The sequence below is a fragment of the Xenopus laevis genome, chromosome 8S (assembly GCF_017654675.1).
Source record: "Xenopus laevis strain J_2021 chromosome 8S, Xenopus_laevis_v10.1, whole genome shotgun sequence".
Taxonomy (NCBI): domain Eukaryota; kingdom Metazoa; phylum Chordata; class Amphibia; order Anura; family Pipidae; genus Xenopus; species Xenopus laevis.
The window spans coordinates 99,427,654-99,449,944 of record NC_054386.1 but is presented as its reverse complement, the minus strand read 5'-3'; the positions used below and the strand labels follow the sequence as shown (position 1 = coordinate 99,449,944).

The following is a 22,291-nucleotide window of genomic DNA, read 5'->3' as shown; positions in this document are numbered from 1 at the left end:
TAGATTGAACCTGGATTGTTATAATTCAACTACAGTTATGGGATCTGTTATCCAGAAAGTTTCGAATTATGGAAAGGTTTTTTTTTTTTAAAATGATTTCCCTTTTCTGTGTAATAATAAAACAGTAACTTGTACTTGATCCCAACTAAGATATAATTAATCCTTATTGGAAGCAAAACCAGCCTATTGGGTTTATTTCATGTTTATATGATTTTCTAGTAGATTTAAAGGGATTCTGTCATGATTTTTATGATGTAGTTTTTATTTCTAAATTTTACTGTTTACACTGCAAATAATTCCCTCTACAATATAAAATTCCTGAACCAGCAAGTGTATTTTTTTCGTTGTAATATTGGTGTGTGGCGATGGGCGAATTTCTCCTGTTTAAATGGTAAAAAATTCACGAAAAAATTTGTGAAACTCTAAAATTGAAGCCCGCGTCAATTTTGGACGCGTGTCCGAAAAGTTGCTTGGGTCAATTTTTCGAGTGCTTGGGTGTTTGACACCGGCAAAATTTTCCTGGGGTTTAGCAAACGTATTCCCCGGCGGCGAAACGTGGAAATTCGCCGCAAATTCATGCCAGGGAAATTTAATCACTCATCTCCGGTCATTTTGCCTGGTCATGTGCTTTCAGAAAGAGCCAGCACTTTAGGAGAGAAATGCTTTCTGGCAGGCTGTTGTTTCTCCTACTCAATGTAACTGAACGTGTCTCAGTGGGACCTGGATTTTACTATTGAGTGCTGTTCTTAGATCTACCAGGCAGCTGTTATCTTGTGTTAGGGAGCTGCTATCTGGTTACCTTCCCATTGTTCTGTTGTTTGGCTGCTGGGGGGGAGGGGGTGATATCACTCCAACTTGCAGTACAGCAGTAAAGAGTGACTGAAGTTTATCAGAGCACAAGTCACATGACTTGGGGCAGCTGGGAAATTGACAATATGTCTAGCCCCATGTCAGATTTCAAAACGAAATATAAAAAAATCTGTTTGCTCTTTTGAGAAACGGATTTCAGTGCAGAATTCTGCTGGAGCAGCACTATTAACTGATGTGTTTTGTGTTTTGAAAAAAACAATTTTCCCATGACCGTATCCCTTTAATTTATGAAGATACAAATTGTGAAAAGATCTGTTATCCGGAAAACCCCAGATCCCGGGCATTCTGGATAATAGGTCCCCCCCTTACCACTGATATTTTCAGAGATGAGTTTCAGTTGATTAGGGCGACTGCGCTGAAATTTGAATATGCAAATTAGAATTCAGGGCGGCACCCGCCAGCTTATGGTATGGAAGGGGGGGAATAGGATTGACGGCATCTTTAATAAAGAGCGTAAGAGCTGTGAGACACAGAATTATTATAGGCCAAATCAAAGGAAAGTTATTAGGAAAGAAAAGGGATTTGTTGTGTTTTTGCCGTAACGAGCGACAATATACCATCCATGGACAGAGTATCAGGTATTAGCCTTTCCTTAAAGAGGTCGTTCACTTTTTAGTATGTTCTACAATGGCTAAAGTAAAGCAATTTTCAATTGGTCTTCATTATTTTTTTTAAATAGTTTTTGAATTAGTTAGTAACCTGCTTCTTCTGACCTCCAGCCTTCAAATGGGGTCGCTGACCCCAATTAAAAACATTGTTGGAACTGTGGCAGCAGCGGCCCACCGGAGCGCTGACGTTAAGGGCCCCCTTCCTGACCTACCCCAGCCCCTCACATGCACAAGCGAGGGGTCGCAGGGAGAGGAGCAGACCCTGTCCAAAAAAAAAACCAATTGCTCTATATTGGAACTTTGTACTGCCCATCGTTCTATTCCAGCCCTCGCTTATTCCTATTCCAGTCTCTTGTTTAAACCGGTTGCTAGGGGAATTTGGACCCTAGCAACCTGATTGCTTAAACTGCAAACTGGAGAGCTGCTGAATAAAAAGCTAAATAACTCAAAAACCACTAATAATAAAAACAGAAAACCAATTGCAAATTGTCTCAGAATATCCCTCTCTACATCATCCTAACAGTTAATTTAAAGGTGAATAACCCTTTTAACGTTACTTTGATTTTGTGCAATAACATTGGTGGGATATGGGATTTCTGTGTTTGACTCGCCTATATAATAATAGACTTGGGGAAGCTGCATCTCCCTGGCTGTTTCTATTGCCTGTGCACTGCTGGTTGTGACTCCTGAAGCAATGTAGCAGAAGTGAGCTGGATAAACTCATATAGAGCTTGCAGTGAATGATGGTGGGGGAGCTGCTTAGATTGACATGTTTTGTGATTATGCGACAGTCGGTTTGTGAGTGTGTTTGGGGGGGGTCGCAGGGTCGCAGTGAGTCGGAGGGGGTCGGGCGGTTGAGATGACAGGAGGCAGCGGCAGGGGAAGGAGGAGCAGCGTCAGTCGCTGGGAAGAGTCGCACTGCCCTTAGAGGGAGGGGTCGGGGGCGGCTCAGACGTACGATTTCTTGGCAGCAGCACTTTGTTATTCTCCGCTGCTTCAGTTTGGGGAGAGAGAGAGAGGCTGCAGCCTGCACGGGATTATTATCAGTGTCTGTAGCCCTGGGACCCTCCGAATTCACTAGTGTTTCCTCTGCTGCAGAGAGGTAAGTGCCCTCTGGCTACCCCCCCCACCTACCCACCCACCCACTGACCTACCCACTTACCTACCCACTGACCCACCTACCTACCCAGCTACCTAACTACCCACCTACTTACCCACCTACCAACCCGGCTACCCACCCACTTACCCAGCAACCCACTTACTTACCCACTTACCTACCTACCCATTTCTCTCTCTCTGCTCATTGCAATGTGAGTGATGGCTTTAGATTGCCAGCTCTGTGGGCTAGAACTTGAGACTGCTGGGGTCCGGTTGGTTTTTGCTTCTGGTTCATTCCAGGGAAAGAGAGCGACAAAAGCGGCGGGCCCAGATGTTGGGAGTTGTAGTCCCACAAGATCACTGGGCAGACTTGGTGCTGTTGGTTTGTGTATGAGGAGCAGGAGTCAGTGTTTGGGGAAGTTTGGGAGGAAGAAGATACAGCTGGAGGGCCGCAGGACCCCCATTCTCACCCTGTTGTATCTGCAGGGGCTCCCTCTCTGTGTAGAGTCTGTAAATAATATTAAGTCATGATATGATTATTATTATTATTTGTATTATTATTATTATTATTATTATTTGTATTATTATTATTATTATTATTTGTATTATTAATATTATTATTATTATTATAGTATTGTTATTATTATTATTATGATTATTATTATTATTGGCAGCTGGAGGATTTCTTGCCCTTTGCTGCTGCACAGTTTAACCCCTCGGTGCACTGCAACAGGCAACACATGACACTAGGACTACGGGTTGAAGGGGTTAAGCAGCAGGGGGGCCGCTCTAGTGCCCAGTCATTGTATTTGGCTTCAGTCACATCAGCTTCTCCTCTTCCTGCAGTTCTGGCTCAGTGCTGGGATGTGGATACTCACTACTGATGTGTGCTGCGCTGTACTGGCTCTTTATTGGCTGAGGGTCCCTTTGTGTGTTTGGGCCCTTGTTATTCTGCCCCTTCAGTGACACTTTCCTTCTGAGCCCAAATCTGCTAAACTTTGCTCATTCCCTAATCCACCCCCCCCCCCCGGCCTGGGTTTAACTCTTTCAGCGCCTAATTGGGGCAGATGCAGAGCAGGATTAGCAGCCGATGTGAATAAGCCCCCGGGCATTCAAGTGATTTCAGGCCAAATCATGTGCCCCCCCCTGGGCTGAGCTACTGACACTTGTACTGGAACCATCGCTGGGGGGCCCCCTGTTCTGTGATATTGGGGTTCTGTCACAATAAGGAAAGTGCTGGAGAGACTCACAGACTGATCTATTGGGACTATAGGGGGAACAATATTGTGTAACTGTAGGTACAACTGCCCCATGTCTCCCCCAAATATGTGTCTTTTTATTATCATTTATATCTGTCCATATCCAGCCCCTCATTTCTCTCTCTTATTTCTTCTTCTTTATCCTTCTCTGTCTCTCCCTCCATCTCTTTCTATTATATCTGTCTGTCCATATTCCATCTCTGTATATTTATTCCTATGTCTAACTAGTAATATCTATCATCTATGTATTATCTATCAACTATCTATTATTTATCATCTATCTATCTATTTATCTATCTATCTATTTATCTATCTATCTATCTATCTATCTATCTATCTATCTATCTATCTATCTATCTATCTATCTATCTATCTATCTATCTATCTATCATCTCTATCTATCTATCTATCTATCTATCTATCTATCTATCTATCTATCTATCTATCTATCTATTTATTATCTATTATTTATCATCTATCTATCTATCTTCTCTCTCTCTATCTCTCTCTCTCTCTATTTATCCATCTATTTATTATCTATCCATGTATCCCTCCTTCTATCCATCCATGTATCTTTATATCCAAAGTATCTATCTATCTATCTATCTATCTATCTATCTGTCTGTCTGTCTGTCTGTCTGTCTGTCTGTCTGTCTGTCTGTCTGTCTGTCTGTCTGTCTGTCTGTCTGTCTGTCTATATATATATATATATATAATATCCATTTATCTATAATCTATCTATCTATCTATCTATCTATCTATCTATCTATCTATCTGTCTATCATCTGTCTATCTGTCTGTCTGTGTCTATCATCTCTCTCTCTCTCCATTCATCTCTATCTCTCTGTCCATGTCTGTCTGTCCCTGTGTAAATATGTCTGTGTGTATCAGTCAGTATTTGTTATACACACACACATGTGATATTGTTGTCCGTATTACAGTGTCAGTGAGTGAGTGGCGGCTCCTCTCATGCAGTGAGACCAGTGAATATTCCTCTGTATATGCTTAGCTGGCTGGGGATGCTGGGAGATGTAGTTTGCTGACATGCTGTGAGTGTCACTGTGTGTTATTATATGTGAGTGTGAGGGAAGAAGGGAAATGTGCTGTAATCCTAAGGATTTATTTAGTGTAGTCACCTGGGTTGACTGGCTCCTGGCACTCACATTCCTGGGGCCATTTACCCGGGGCCCCGGCCACTCACACTCACACTCACACCTGTCTGAAACTGTTAGGAACAGGCAAAACGACTTTCAGCTGAGAGTCATATAAGGATATAAACAGCACAGGATTTACTCTACAGAAGGGGCCACATTGATGAATGTCTTGTCAGGGGCCCCTGTTCCTCGGCTGAGCCAGCTGCAAGGGGCTAATGGTACCAGCACAAGATTACACGCAAGGGCCCCGGAGAAACAGCTGGGGGTTTTGGAAGAGAAATCATTCCCTGGAACGGTGCCTCATTTCCCCTTGTATTGTCTGAGCTGTCAGAGGTCGGGGGCCCCGGCATAGGGGTCTGCAGGAGAGAAGAATTGTTTGCGGAGTGGGGGGAAGTGGCATGTCCAACTGTCAGCTGTAGACACTGTCTCACTGAGGATTCTGGGAGTCACCTTAAGTCAGGGAAAGAAATTGCAAGTCCTATCCTGGTGTTTAACTGGCGCCCATAGCCGTGCCTCTTTTACTTCTCCTTTAATTTCTGCATCAGTGTGCAAACAGGTGACCCTTTACTTGGCATAGGCTGTGCTCTGAATCTAGAGAGGATGCTGGGAACTGTAGTCTCAGCAGAGCTTTAAGCACTATCCCAGCAGAGCCTCCAGCATCAATAGATACTCCGCAGAGCCATTTGTCGGTAGCACATTGTGTCCCTGGAAACGCTTAAAAGCACTTAGGCCCCCAATGCTCCCGTCAGCAGAGTTTTCCCCCATGTGAGTAGAGCGGAATAGCAGAAATTTAAAGGCAACGCATTTCTCAGCCCTCCGACTCGTTCTACTTGTTATGGATTGGTTCCCCTTTGGGTCGGCAGGATAAAACTTTTAGCGGGCTCATTACGATAATCGTGATGGACTGCGACTGCCAGAGTGGGCGGAACAGATGAGCAGGTTCAGAAGCCATAGTGATGGCGGATACAGTAAGCAGTTTCAAGTAAGGGTCGGGTGCCCTTTATGCAAAGGGGACAATAAACAACGGCATACGAATTTCTGCATACTAGGAATGGGGGAATTGGGCCCTTCTATGAGCGCAGGGCCACATTTCACATTATATATGTTTCACATGTGGCCTCTGCCAATATATCGCGGTCATGGGTTCCAAGCCGGATCAGGACACGTCTGTTCTGCATTGGGCGCAGATGCTGTCGGATTAGGTTCTAAACCCCTAGTATAGATAGTATACCGGCCCGTGTGCACTAAGCAGAGTTAAAGAGGGGGTAAGATTGGCCAGTACAGTATTTACAGTGTGAATTTCAGTTGTATTATTTTATATTAGTGGAAGGAGCTTTAATATAATATAAAGGTACAAAAGGTTTAGTAGTAGTTGAGACAGTGTGGGGGGGGGTTGAAGTTGCTTGTGACTGTTACTGTACGCAGGGATTGGCCCTGTGACTGCTAGCGGGAGTTAATTTTAGACAGTGGGATTATCACTCTCAATGTGAGGCCAGGAGCGCAAGGCGAGGGAGTCCACCATCCTCTTTATTTGTATTTAGACCTATGCTGGCAACAGACGCAAAGAATCGTACGATTTTCGGGCCATGTGAGGATCTTCCCGAAATTTTTTGTACCATGGCGATCGGTCGTTTAGTCGATGGGACGGGTTAATGATCATATCTCTGCATGTATTGCCTATCTGACTATATCAACGGGTGACTGTCACTTCTATCCATCAGACAACTTACATACGATCACTGTCGCGGGCAGTCTGATTTGTTCTTTTACTTCTTTATTTAATCTGAATGACCAGTGGCAGGTCGGAGGATTGGGACGTCTGATCGGTCGTCGGATACAAGGCTAAAATCTGCACGTCTATGGCTGGCTTTACATGTGGGAGCTGCCATATTGTTTGCTAATTGTGTAGACACAAGATCTTCTGACAAGCGAATCATTGGTCTCCCGGATGGTAAGACCAGGGCTGCCATTAGAGGGGTGGAAGGGGTATTGTTGTCAGGGGCCCCATGGTGAAGGGGGGCCCTGAGATGGAAAGGTGTTATTCATGGGTAGGGCTATTGTATGAATGTCAGATTGGTGGGGGGAGAGGGTGAACCCCCAGACTCTGCTTCCCCTATGTGAATAGAGGAGAACTCAGCACAGACACTCTAAACAGAGTAAACTGAATCAGCCGCGGTCGTATCACAGTGAGTGGGCTCAGTAGTCTGCCCTTTAAATCAGCCCATTCTGTGCTCGAAGTCGGACCCAGGGATGGGTGAAAAGACAGGGTATCAGTTATGAGAAACGCCAGTGCACATTGTAATAAATAATGGGCGGTAATCACAAATGACACATGCATTTCCCACAATGCACCCAGCCTTTGTCTTGGTTTAAAGGGGAACTTCACCCCAAAAATTAGAAATCAGCCTCCTTTCAGTTTATCGGCTGTTGTCATATTCTCTGCACTGCCGACTGGACGAGAAGCGGCTTCTGCTACATTGTTTCATAAGTCAGAACCTGGGGATGCAGAGACAGAGAGGAAGGAGGAGGTGACTTTACAGCTTGAAATCAGACCGGCTGTTTATATTCCCAGCGGGGAGATTCTTTGTGTCCAAGAGAAAATAGAGAGGAAATGCGCTTGTTCCCTCGCTTAAACGCTCTCCCCGCAGAGCCAAGGGGCGGAGCCTCTGAGAAAGAGCAAAATACAGTTAAAATTTTTATTTAACCATTAGCAGCACCCTAATAATTTGTGCCCCCCCAAACGATAGTTCTTATTTGTTGCCACCACTAGAGGCGCCATTGTTTTATTTTTTTGTATCAATATGGCAGCTCCCATCCTTATATTTAAAAACAAATACACAGGGACCTGCTGGGCTCACTGCAACAATAAGGGTAATTGGGTTTTCCTTCTATTTCTCTCTAATGGAAAAGAAAAACATGAAATTCGAGTTGCAGATTCCCATCATCCATCTGACTAATGATCACTCCGCAATTACTCCCCAAACCTAACGAAGCTAACTCTATCAAACACTAATTAACATACAATTATTTGTCATATTGCTGCACCGGCTCCCCCCGGATTTCTCTGCCGTCACCATAATATGTCTGATTATTTTATATGAACAGATCAATCAGCCGCGTCTCCCCAGTCCCCCTCACTCGCCCCTTCTAGGGTCCCCAGCCTGGAATTATATCAGGGTGACTGTTACCCCAATGTTTCTATATATCTGTAACCTTGTTATGAGCTAAGGGGGCCCAGTCTGAAGGTCAGTTAGGGGGAGATTTGGGGTGAGTGTTTATTTGTGCCCTGGGTACCCCTGGAACTATAGCAGGGTGACACCCCAATGTTTCTATATATCTGTAACCTTGTTATGAGCTAAGGGGGCCCAGTCTGAAGGCCAGTTAGGGGGAGATTTGGGGTGAGTGCTTATTTGTGCCCTGGGTACCCCTGGAACTATAGCAGGGTGACACCCCAATGTTTCTATATATCTGTAACCTTGTTATGAGCTAAGGGGCCCAGTCTGAAGACCAGTTAGGGGGAGATTTGGGGTGAGTGCTTATTTGTGCCCTGGGTACCCCTGGAACTATATAGCAGGGTGACACCCCAATGTTTCTATATATCTGTAACCTTGTTATGAGCTAAGGGGGCCCAGTGTGAAGGTCAGTTAGGGGGAGATTTGGGGTGAGTGCTTATTTGTGCCCTGGGTACCCCTGGAACTATAGCAGGGTGACACCCCAATGTTTCTATATATCTGTAACCTTGTTATGAGCTAAGGGGCCCAGTCTGAAGGTCAGTTAGGGGGAGATTTGGGGTGAGTGTTTATTTGTACCCTGGGTACCCCTGGAACTATAGCAGGGTGACTGTTACCCCAATGTTTCTATATATCTGTAACCTTGTTATGAGCTAGGGGGCCCAGTCTGAAGGTCAGTTAGGGGGAGATTTGGGGTGAGTGCTTATTTGTACCCTGGGTACCCCTGGAACTATATCAGGGTGACACCCCAATGTTTCTATATATCTGTAACCTTGTTATGAGCTAAGGGGGCCAGTCTGAAGGTCAGTTAGGGGGAGATTTGGGGTGAGTGCTTATTTGTACCCTGGGTACCCCTGGAACTATATCAGGGTGACACCCCAATGTTTCTATATATCTGTAACCTTGTTATGAGCTAAGGGGGCCCAGTCTGAAGGTCAGTTAGGGGGAGATTTGGGGTGAGTGCTTATTTGTACCCTGGGTACCCCTGGAACTATAGCAGGGTGACTGTTACCCCAATGTTTCTATATATCTGTAACCTTGTTATGAGCTAAGGGGGCCCAGTCTGAAGGTCAGTTAGGGGGAGATTTGGGGTGAGTGCTTATCTGTGCCCTGGAGTATATATATATATCTTCTCCTTTATTGACATGGCAAGTGGCAGAGTGATTTTAGGAACTATTTTATGTTGCCATCACGGGGACAGTAAATAGTTTATGACAGGGGAGATGGGAGATGGCTCGGGTCCAGTTTACAGTGGCTCCTGTGTTTGGGTAATAAGTCAGCGGCCGCTGGGAACTGTCCTAACTGGCCCAGTTGTGAGAAGTGACTGATTTCCTCTGATCCGCAGAGCCATTAATCACCCGCAGAGCACTTAAAGGGTCCCTGACCTCTCCTCCTGGAAACAATGTAAATATAATGTAACTCTCTCTGACCCCTGTGGCCCCTAAGCCCCCCCCCCCCTTGTTTATCGGTAGAACTCTTTATGGCACAAGATCTCTGATTATTTAGGGAATGGGTTAATGTCTGGGGTTGCCTAATAAAAGGAAATATCACTTCCCAATACGCACGTGTAAATGTAATGTCTGTCCCTTTCTGCACTGCAGGTTCTGACTCCTAAAAAAAGGTCCAAAAAAAACCCCCTAAAGCAAGAACACCAGAGGCAGCTGACGTTTCCGGGGACGTTGTCGGCTCATTAAAAATATATATTTACATTATGGAGGTCAGCGGGTGACCTGTGAGTTAATTACAGTAGTGAGAGTTCATTAGCCACAACAGACTGTGCTATCTCAGTGATACCAACAGGAATCCTTTTAGTCTAAGGTCATGATCAATGTTGTGTTTAGTGTCAGCCCTCCCATGCTCCAAAGTGACATGTTTATGGGTCAGTCCATAGGACCATCCCACCCTATCAATACTCTCTACCCCCCTACAAAATCCCAACCCCTTCTGTTTCTAGTGATGGGTGAATAAATTCGCCAGGCGCAAATTCACTGCGAATTTCCGCGTTTCATGCCGGAGAATAAATTTGCAAAACAGCAGTGAAAATTTGCTGCGTCCAAAAAAAATTGGACGCGCGTCGGAATAGTCGCTAGCGTCAAAACTGTAGTGCGTCAACATTATTCGGACGCCCATTTACGTGAATTGATGTGAACGTCAAAATAGATATGGGCGTCAAAATTTGCGTTTCACAAATTTTTCACAGTTTCACAAATTTCGCGGGAAATTCAACAATTTTCCAGCAAAGCGAAATGGGACAAAATCACCCATCACTGTCTGTGTCCTTCCTCCTGTGTATAGATAATTACCCAGCAACCCCCTTCAACCGTACAATTAGCATGAAGCCAACACAAGAAGCGGCGCAGGACTGTGATGTTTCAGGGCACAGGAATGAATAGATACTTTGCACTGTTATGCTTGCGCTTGCACAAACGTGGGGATAAATTGTCTTGATTTTGCTTTATATATTTATAATTATTAGGTATGCACCGAATCCACTATTTGGATCTCCGAATCCTTCGTGAAAGATGAGGCCGAATACCAAACTGAATCCAAAATCCTAATTTGCACACATTAGGGGAGGGAAAATAAGTGGGGAAAAAATATTTTACTTCATTGTTTTGTGACGAAAAGTCGCGTGATTCCCCTTCCTGCCCCTAATTTGCATATGCTAATTAGAATTTGGATTTTCCAGGCACAAGGATTCGGCCGAAAAAAAGGCTGAATCCCGAAGTGAATCCTGTATTCAGTGCATGTCTAATAATAATTAGTGATGGGCGAATTTGTCCCGTTTTGCTTCGCCATGAATTTCCCAACAAATTCGCAACACTGGGGGAAAATTCACGAAACTGTTGGAACTGTTGCCGGCATCAAAAATTTTTTCGCTGCTGCCGAATTTTCACTGCAAATTTGGGAATTTATTCGCCAGGTGCAAATTTGCAATTTTATTCGCCAGCAGCGAAACGTGCAAATTCATCGCAAATTTGCACCTGGCGACTAAATTCGCCCATCACTAATAATAATCCTATTTTTTTTTTTGCCTTAAAGCCGATTTCTCATGCGTAAGCTCCGTGGCCCCCTGAGAGCGTTTGTTTATCGGTGTCAGTAACAGCGGAACAGCCACACACTTAATCCAGGAATTAATTGGTCTCAGTGGGTGAGAGGGGTCCCCAGGGAATGAGGCAGCCCCCCGAGCAAGGATGCCAGATGTATATACTCTTTAGTATTCTAGTTCAGCAACAACACCCGGTATGGCCACTAGAGGCGCAGTTCATGCCATAGGCCCTGGCATTTCAAGTTGCCAAACACTGGCCCCTGCACATGCCCAATGTAAAGCACAGGACTAGGTTACACAACATTATGTATAAATACACGTATAAAGGAAGGCAATGAGTGTGCCAATAAAAATGGGAGCTTTTCATATGCAGTAGACTAGACTGGCATCACAGCGGCACTACCCCATGGCACAAGGCTTATTGCTGTGAATTAAACCATGCCAGTCTACATTGCATTGGAAACTCAAAAGCTTGCAGTCTGCTCAGCAGAAGTGGCTTCTGGTTAGAACATTAGGCCGTGCCCTAGGAAATCACCCTGTGTAACATTACACAGCAACTGCCAGTTCCACATCTGAGCTCTGCTCCCATCCAGGCCCCACCCTCCATCAGATAACGCTCAGCACCCTCAGCTCCATCAATCGGCCTCCTCACACCACTATCATATGATATCACGATACAGTACACTAGCCCTGGGCTAAATCATCTGTTTTTCTTCTCTTCCCGGTGCCGCATGATCACAATATGACACCCACTCATAGGAGATGTTTAATGAAGGGCTGGGGAGGCTAACCCTGCCTAAACCAACACCACTCGTTTTCCTACAAACACAAAACAGATATATATGAAATTGGCACTGTATTTATCTGCTGTGTGTTCTGGGGTATTATACATGGAATTGACACTGTATTTATCCTGCTGTGTGTTCTGGGTATTATACATGGAATTGGCACTGTATTTATCTGCTGTGTGTTCTGGGGTATTATACATGGAATTGACACTGTATTTATCTGCTGTGTGTTCTGGGGTATTATACATGGAATTGGCACTGTATTTATCTGCTGTGGGTTCTGGGGTATTATACATGGAATTGGCACTGTATTTATCTGCTGTGTGTTCTGGGGTATTATACATGGAATTGACACTGTATTTATCCTGCTGTGTGTTCTGGGGTATTATACATGGAATTGGCACTGTATTTATCTGCTGTGTGTTCTGGGTATTATACATGGAATTGGCACTGTATTTATCTGCTGTGTGTTCTGGGTATTATACATGGAATTGGCACTGTATTTATCTGCTGTGTGTTCTGGGGTATTATACATGGAATTGGCACTGTATTTATCTGCTGTGTGTTCTGGAGTATTATACATGGAATTGACACTGTATTTATCCTGCTGTGTGTTCTGGGTATTATACATGGAATTGGCACTGTATTTATCTGCTGTGTGTTCTGGGGTATTATACATGGAATTGACACTGTATTTATCCTGCTGTGTGTTCTGGGGTATTATACATGGAATTGGCACTGTATTTATCTGCTGTGTGTTCTGGGGTATTATACATGGAATTGGCACTGTATTTATCTGCTGTGTGTTCTGGGGTATTATACATGGAATTGGCACTGTATTTATCCTGCTGTGTGTTCTGGGGTATTATACATGGAATTGACACTGTATTTATCCTGCTGTGTGTTCTGGGTATTATACATGGAATTGGCACTGTATTTATCTGCTGTGTGTTCTGGGTATTATACATGGAATTGGCACTGTATTTATCCTGCTGTGTGTTCTGGGTATTATACATGGAATTGGCCCTGTATTTATCCTGCTGTGTGTTCTGGGTATTATACATGGAATTGGCACTGTATTTATCTGCTGTGTGTTCTGGGTATTATACATGGAATTGGCCCTGTATTTATCTGCTGTGTGTTCTGGGGTATTATACATGGAATTGACACTGTATTTATCTGCTGTGTGTTCTGGGGTATTATACATGGAATTGGCACTGTATTTATCTGCTGTGGGTTCTGGGGTATTATACATGGAATTGACACTGTATTTATCTGCTGTGTGTTCTGGGGTATTATACATGGAATTGGCCCTGTATTTATCTGCTGTGTGTTCTGGGGTATTATACATGGAATTGACACTGTATTTATCTGCTGTGTGTTCTGGGGTATTATACATGGAATTGGCACTGTATTTATCCTGCTTTGGGTAATGGGGTATTAAACATGGAACTGGCCTTGGAAAACGACATGGCTGTTTGGGGATACTGGGAGTCATAGTTCACTGGCAGGCTGCGTTCTTGACATGTCAGCCTTTCGCTTTTTCTCCCCCCCCCCTCTCCAATCTGTTTCTCTTGCAGCTGATGAATTTCCATATGGCGCTAAGAAGTGCCTATTATGTCCCTCTCTTGGTGTAATTCTCAGACTTATAACAAACATATTCTCTCTTTGTTCCGCCATGTACAACAGACATAGGGGCTGTGAAATAAGTTTGTTCCGCAAAACCGACAGTCAGTCCTTCCACGGGTCTGGTAACCAGCTTTCTTCTATATTGTTTCAGGAGTGAGAACAAACAGTGTAGTGAATATTAACAGCCTGTTTTTTTTGTTTGAATTGGTTTAGTTCAGGGTTAAATGTGATATATAATATTATAAATGAGTAAATAAGGGCAGATCACATGCTGTGGCTGTTATAGAGGGCTAATACCTGTACTCTCATTCTCACCCTAAAACTCATTTTGCATCTTTCGGTTCTCGACGTGTAGATAATTGACCGGCTCATTTGTGCCGGCTAAAAGCCTGATCATTCCAGATTGATCCGGGCTTGTTCCCAGGACGCGGCTGGACTCTTTGGCTCCGTTATGAACTACAGAGTGAATTTGATTCTTCAAAGTTCTGTATCTATTGAGCAGCCAATCTGTCACCTACAGACAGTGAGGGAAGAGTTTTGGCACAGACCTCGGGCATTTTCAGTGCATTGGGGAGTCGCTGTGAGCCTGGCATACGGCACAATGACTAAGGACAAACTCGTTATCCCTTCATAAGGGGGAACCCGGGGTGCTAACGACATCTCGGATAAACATACTCCAAGAATCGGGCCTGGTGTGAAAGTAGCCTTAAAGGGATACCGTCATGGAAAAACATGTTTTTTCTAAAACGCATCAGTAATCAATATAATAATATATCAATATTATCTGCTCCAGCAGAATTCTGCACTGAAATCCATTTCTCAAGAGAGCAAACAGATTTTTTTATATTCAGTTTTGAAATCTGACATGGGGCTAGACATTTTGTCAATTTCCCAGCTGCCCCAAGTCATGTGACTAGTGCCCGCACTTAAGGATGGAACTACTTTCTGGCAGGCTGTCATCTCTCCTACTTAATGTAACTGAATGCGTCTCAGTGGGACCTGGATTTTACTATTGAGTGTTGTTCTTAGATCTGCCAGGCAGCTGTTATCTTGTGTTAGGGAGCTGCTATCTGGTTACCTTCCCATTGTTCTGTTGTTAGGCTGCTGGGGGGGGGGAAGGGAGGGGGTTGATATTACTCCAACTTGCAGTACAGCAGTAAAGAGTGACTGAAGTTTATCAGAGCACAAGTCACATGACTTGGGGCAGCTGGGAAATTGACAATATGTCTAGCCTCAGGTCAGATTTCAAAATTGAATGTAACAAAAACTGTTTGTTCCTTTGAGAAATGGATTTCAGTGCAGAATTCTGCTGGAGCAGCTCTATTAACTGATTCATTTTGAAAAATGACAGTATCCCTTTAAGGCCCCCATACAGGGGTCGATAAAAGATGCAGACAGAGCGAGTCGGTGTCTTATCGACCCATGTGTAGGGCCCCTCCAATGGGCTTCTCCGATCTATATCTGGCTGAAAGTCGGGCAGATGTCGATTGGGCAGGGTAAAAAATCCCGTTGGATCGTGGCTGCGTCTGTTTGTTGATGCGGTTCAGCGATCCGGCCGCCCATATAGTCTCCATTCTGGTGCGATCGTTGGGCCCTATGACCACCTCAATGTGGGCATATCGGGGAGAGATCCACTCGTTTGGTGATATTGCCAGACCAGCGGATCTCCCTGTGTATGGCCACCTTAAGAAACATGGTGGTATGTACCTGCTTTTATTGTACTTTGCCCCTTTAATAAATGAACCCTTAATTCCTGCTACTTGTGTCAGTGATCAGTATGTTGTGGGTCATGTGGAGGGTCAGACGTCGTGTCTTGTTCTGACAGTTATCACCCATTACCCTGACATCCCCCCACATATGGCTCTCGTTAACGTTCTAGTTGGAAGGGAGATATTCTTGTGAGCTCCTGGGGTTGGCTGGACAGACTATGATACAACTGCTAGCACTTCAGACCTTTATAGCAGGGGATAAAAACCAAGGATTTGTCTTCATATTTGTAATTATTCACTTAGTGGCGGCTGCCATACCAGTTGCTCTAATGAGCAAAAAGAAGAGTGCCAGCTCTACTGGCCAAAACTAACCAGTTGAACTGCATATTTCATATGTCTTGTATATTGGCCTTGGTGCTTTACTGTTTTATGAAATGCCAAGAACCCAACAAATCCTGTGCATTTTACAAATAAGACTGTGTCCCACCCAAACAGATCCCCCTCCCTTCTCATCCGCCTTGTGCTGTTAATGAGGCAAGGGATTCAAACAATGGGAAAGGCTTGGAAGGCTGAATGTGGGCCGGGTCTCTCTGTAAGTGGTTCTTGTGAGCCATGAGCAGTACGAGGCACAGTTGTTTGGGAGCCGTAAGTGGCTGAAAGGCCAGGCAGGAATGTAGCCAGTCTCTGCCCCAAATGTCATTACATGGCACAACTGTGGCTCTGGATCTGGAGTTTATTTTTCTGCTCCGGTTGCTTTCAGATAAACATCATTCTGGAATAGAAGGTCTGGATTTCATCCTTTCACCAGGCAGTAAGGACAGGACTGGCTTACACCACCTGACGCCACAGTCTGCACCTCGCACTGGTCCAACAAGGGTTAAAAGGAATCCTACAATAAGCACCAAAGGGTGATCTTGCACTTGGTAAATGACCCCTCAAATCTTGCTCAGAAGTCATTAGAGGTCATTTACATTTACAAAGTCATCAGCCATTTTATTAGCACTTTGCACACTGTGTTCTGCTCCTGCTAGCCTAAGGATTAGACCTCTGGTGTAGTAGGCAGCACTTTATCCAAGAGGGGTGTGGGAGGCACACAAGTGCTTGTTTGATGAGCACTAGGGACAACACTCTTGCCCCCTCTAGTGCTCTAGCAATTGCACCATGGGGAAAGGTTAATTCAACCCAAGGGTTCATGCTAACTTTTTACTTTCTGGGTGGGTTGTGGGCACTCTTGTTGGCCCTCAACCACTTCCTTCAGTGACATCAGTAAGTGTAAGTGGGTAACTCATATCACATGGTACCAACACGGGTTGCCTGCATCTAGCCTAAACAGATCCCTCTTCCTTTCTACCTTATATACAGTATGCTATTACTGGAGAATGGAGAAGGCTTGGAAGTTCCCTCCAGCATTCCCAAGATCTCCAATGACCTTTTTCTACAATGGGAAAGGCTTGGAATTGACCCCAGTATGGCCAAAATCTCCATAGACCTCTGCCCAATATCTCTATAGACCTCTTTCTACAATAGGAAAGGTTTGGAAGTGCCCCGAGCATGGCCAAGATCTCCATAGACATTTTTCTATGATACCATTGTTTCATATTAATCTAGCTCTGAAAGGTGACATGGATAATTGATAGTTTTGATGAGCATGGACAATGTTGAGAATCGCTGCCCTACACCATCTCTAACCTTGAATGGAATGATATTTCCTCTTAAACCTTACTAGTATAGAAAGAGTCTAGCATGATCATTTTCTCAAAAAATGAGACCCCAGCTCTGAAAATCCAGTGCAAATATGAATATAGACACCTTGTACAGCATGTACCTGTTTCCTAGTAAATAAAACCCGTTCCTAAGGCCACCAAGTCTGAAAACCCAAAGGTAGTGAGTCTGTATATTGATAAGCTTGTTTCAGCACCTTCATCACAGGTACAAACAGGTATATAACTTCATGGCCACCATAAATCTGTTGGGCTTTGTATACAGAAAGCAGAGTTGTGTTTGGTTTCCTGGTGGAATCAATGTGCATTGTGTTTGCCAAAGGGTATATGTCCTGCTTATCTTATGTGTTCATTTGAAACCAACCCAACCTTGACCAGTCTCAAAAGAGCTGTGGCTTCATATTTCATTGCAATGCTCTTGTTTATATTTTCTTAGCTTGAAGGCAGTTGCTCATTTGAGACTTTACTTTATAAATCAGTCCGGCTCTGTGTCCCATGACAATCTGTCAGAGGCTGCCTAGGGACTGTACATTTCATGGGAAGCTAATTGGGACACCATGGATTGTTTAACCACTGCTCAGCCTGACCATGGTAACCCTCAAACAAGGATTGGGCAAATATCCTCTAACGTTCTGCTATGCCGTCCCTCCGAGATACCAGAACTTGGGTATTGTCTTATCTTTAGCAGGATCCCAACCTGACTTATTGTGGAGCACCTTTGTAGGTCACGTTGCAGTAATTTTCCATAGAAAAAGCATTAAGAAACCTAATAGGATCCTAACGGGGAGCTGTAAACCATTGTAGCATCTCTGCTTCCATATGTGGCTGCTTTAAATTAAGTAAATATGTGTTTAATTAATTTATATGTGTTATTCACATCTGTGCGGCCAATTTGCCTTCAGTCTAATTCAATGATTGGCATGGGGGGGGGGTTAAAGGGAATAATAAGATCTAGCCTGGAATTCAGAAGCCGCTGCAGTCTCATTTCCTGAGTGACGTATATGCAGGCCCATTAGCAAAAAGGAAATCAATGAATTCACTTAATGAACCCTGTTGTTGACTCCCTTGAAGAGTTCAACTCCATAGAGAGAAACTGACTTCAGGCTGAGGTGGTGGGTTAAGTAACCTAGGCCCTAGATCATGGTATCTCTGAGCAAACATGGGGTCTGTTCCTGCTGAATTGTGCTCAATACAGGAGAATCCAGCCCTGTCTGTGAGAATCTCTGTCCAGCTGCATCAGCTATATCTGTACAGAGAAAAAGGAAAGAAAAAGTAATTTAGCTAATTACTAAAAGGGCAGGCTTGCAATGTAGGCTTCATGCCAGGTAGGAAAAGGTCAGACATGAAGAGCTGATTGGACCCTGTTGGCCACAGTCGTCGATGTCTGAGCCAAGATGTGGCAAATGTAACCCCTCTGCCATCAATTTCTTATGTGAACAAATTGGAATTGACTCATGGCAGAACCAAGCTCTTCTGATCCTGCTGGAAGTCCTCTCCCTCTCGCATTGAGGCTGTCTAAGGAGTCTGTCCCTCCGCCTGTCCTCCCTGAGATGTATCGACTGCTCCCGCTGACAAATTAGAATTTATTTCTGAGCAAACCGATCAATTGACCACTTTTTTTCCTCCCTTCAGAGCCAGCCGGATTCTCAGGGCTACTGACATGTCAGCTCAGTGGATCCCCAATGAAGCATGTGAAACGGGAAGGGGGAAATGAGGGTAAATGAAGTTATTTTATTATAGAAATATCTGCAGATTGTTCCAGACACTGGGGAAATGGATGATATTGTCGCTAGCTGAGACCTCTCTATGTTTGCACTGACATATACCCTTCTGACTACCAGTTCACTGGCCCTTGTTATGAGTCTGCTCCTCCACCATATATGAGCTGTTCCTGTAATAGCCATGTTCCCAAAACAAGTCCATCCCTTTAACAACCCTGCTCCCTAATCTGTAGAGCTGACTGCCATGTTTCATCGCCTGACGCATGAAGGAACCAGCAGTTCCAAGCAATGCCCTTCAAAGGTTTTGGGTTGCAAACCTAGATACAGAAAGGGAAGACTAGGTTACTCAACTGTGAACATTTTTTGGGAAGCTGGAACATGCTTTCTGTTGTCTTTATGACCCCCATGAGAGTTCCAAAATGATACACCAAATAACCCCCAAGTCATTAAGGAGGTAATGGTCCAGACTTCTTCTTCAGGCTAAATAGAAACTTATAATAAAAATGTCTGGAGTTAATCATTATCAGCCTAATAGCACCACAACGTATTTACCTCTCCTTTCCTAAAAACACTTGTCCCTATTATAATCCTTAACAGTCCTTGCCTTTTTATGATGGCCACTTTGACTTTTCCCGAGCCACGGTCTTGATTCTTAATCTAAGCCACTTGTGCATGATAGGGGTGCAACAAGAACCCCATTGCAGTTCCCAATTTTTCACAATACAAGTAGGCAGTTGGAACTGCAAATAGGATTTTTTTATCCAGTGGAAGCTGCTAATAGCAACCAGCTGGCTTCACCAAGCAGCAATTTGATCTCTTTAGAGGTTTCGCAGGGTTTTTAGAACCGAGAGACAGAAATGATTTCTAATTTAAAGAGGAAACTATTACAATTTTTTTATAATCCTTGTCAAGTTTTAAACACGGCTCCCAATCTTGCCGGGTAGGTTTATTTGCTCGGTGCACCTGTCAGTTTGCGTGTAATTGTATCCGCACCCAATTTGCTTCTGGATATTCTATTTACATTCTTCCTCTTTAAAATAAACCACTCTTGTGTTCACTGAACAGAAAAATACATCCCCGGATCTACAGGATGGCAGAGGTAGTAATGGAATTCTGTGTAGAAAAGGGCTGGTATTTTGTTGTGTTGTTGGACACTAACTACTATGGCCATGCATGGGTAGAGGTTGCCATACGAGCAGATCTTGCACCAACTTGCCCACCATGACTGATAAGATCATGGGCCCTAGGGCCCAGCGTGCATATCAGAAGGACACAAATGTAAGTGGCGGGATTGTAAACTGCATCAACGAACCAACGTAGACCTTGATCTGATGGGAATTTTAAGCATGACAGATGGTCATCTGCCTGATTTTGGGCCAGATATCGAGCCTGTCGGGGGCCCCAAACACTGACCAACATGCTGCCAGTTTTGTCTGTCATCAGATTTTATCGGCCCGTTTATGGTCACCTTAAGTCCAATTGAACGTGGCCTTGCAACTAGGTGTAAACCTTCACAGACATTAACTGTTTTCCACCACTCTTTATGAAACAACAAGGAAGGTTCTTCCTTCCAAGAGGTCCTGCAGCAGCTGATGGCATAGCTATTCAGTGAGTTAACTCCTTCACATTCCAGCTACATAAAGACTAAGGGTAAGGGTGGGGGCAGGAACATGCTTTGAGTGAAGCCGGTGACTGTGCCAATATGTTTGGGGCAAGTAAACTTGGGAGGGGAAGTAAACAAGCAGCCAACAATTAGATCACATACACAATCCTTTGCAATGCTTTATTGTTCCAAAAACCCTGATTAATTTCACAATGTGGAAACCAGCCGGAGCGCTACGGTCTGTTTACTGTACGGGGTTAATGTGTCAGGGCCAATGAAACAATTACAATGAGATATCAGGATAGATTTGAGTTACTCCCAGGAAAACACAACAGCATTGTATAATAAACTACTCCTGAGCCCATTACTTCTTTCCTGGTAAAAGGCTTATCTGATACCAAATATTGATGAAAGGAGGATATTTTATTCATCTTGGAACTGCAAGCAAGTAAGGTGTGTTCAACATGGTGTCCACATCCCACCCAAGTGCTGCCCCTTATGTGGTGGTCATAAATTGTGCCATTAATGTTAAGGTGGATGTATCCAGGAAGACTTTTGCACCTTGTCTCTATTTACCATAGGAAGCCTGCAGTAAATAGAGACAATGGTCCCATCGCTAGCGAAAGAGACTTCATTGGCTGTGATTGGGGGGTATCATTGGCAGGCGACAGGAGCTATTATCATTCACTTTGGTTGCAATTATGAATCTAAGTAGTGTCAGTCGAGAAACTGCCATCAGATGTAGACTTTGAATTTGTTAGAGATGTGTATGGACATTAATGGGATGCCAAGACTGGTTTTCTCTTCTCCTGCTGAATTGCATCTCCTGGCAACTCAACGTGCAAGATTTACATTGTATGCACTATGGCCGGGACTGAAGAACATTTATGACATGCAGCCAGCAGAGCCGAAATTATGCAAGTCACATCGATGTAGATACTGTGCCGCAATAACTAATGCAAATGCATTACAGGAGGGTTGGATTTCCCCTTTAAATGTCTTTAGTTTGTCTTTATGCAGTGGGGTTTAGTGCTGAGCACTGTGTGATGTTGTGAAGCCACATTAGAATAAGGAACGTATTAGGGAAGGAAAGGGTATTATTAGTACAACAGGTCGAGAGCTGAGGAGCCCCAGGTGAATAGAAGAGCGAGCACTAGACAATGTGCTGAATTAATTGTAGAAGAAATGACATTGTGTGGGATTTCAGGCTGTACAATAATTGTGCAGCGGGTCTGGTGGGGAGGGTGGAGGCATCTCTATCTCTCTCAGAAGATGGTAAATGGCTGAAAGTGACTTTTAGAGAAGAAAGTCAGAAGAGGTGGAGGGTTGAGGTGCAGAAGATGATCTTACTCATCCCATGTTCACTGGATTATGTGCAAAAGATGTTTTAAGTTGCCCACAGAAGTCATGATCTTGTTATCTAGTTCCAGCTGAAGGCATTGTGGAGAGTTTGGCCACAGGAGCTAAATGGCAAGCTGATAGGTCAGTTGATATGAGTAGAGCACCCCCATCCAATACCTGGGCACACCCGACCTCACACATGTGGCCCAACCAATGTCAATAGCTGGCCACATCTCAGCGGGTATCACCATTTCTGTTCTCCGTGGGCAGCTATCTCTATGGCATCGTGCAATGTTTGTCAGACAAAAAAGTCAACTCTCATCTAAAGGAGCCCTGTAGTTACTACTTGCTCAAGACCAGTGACATAACTGGGTGTTACTGGGCCTCACAGAAAATTCAACTTAAGCTCCCAGAAGATTGGTAAGTTGACCTTTTTATTTTACAAAGATATTTTGAAATTTCTCAAGAATTAGGGCCTTACTGGGCCTCCTGAAACCACTGGGTCTGCTTC

General features: G+C 44.1%; 1 protein-coding gene across 3 annotated transcripts in view; it reads left to right on the top strand.

Annotated features, from left to right (window-relative positions):
- Positions 1–2,435: 2,435 nt before the first annotated feature.
- Positions 2,436–22,291, top strand: part of sema6c.S (semaphorin 6C S homeolog) — a 128,996-nt gene continuing 109,140 nt past the window's right edge. Inside the window, exon 1 of one of the 3 annotated variants that reach the window (XM_041574504.1) lies at positions 2,436–2,580. The gene's annotated coding sequence lies outside the window, so the exon portion shown is untranslated. The remainder of the gene's footprint in view (positions 2,581–22,291) is intronic. The other 2 variants (XM_018233508.2, XM_018233507.2) reach the window with 2 other exon arrangements.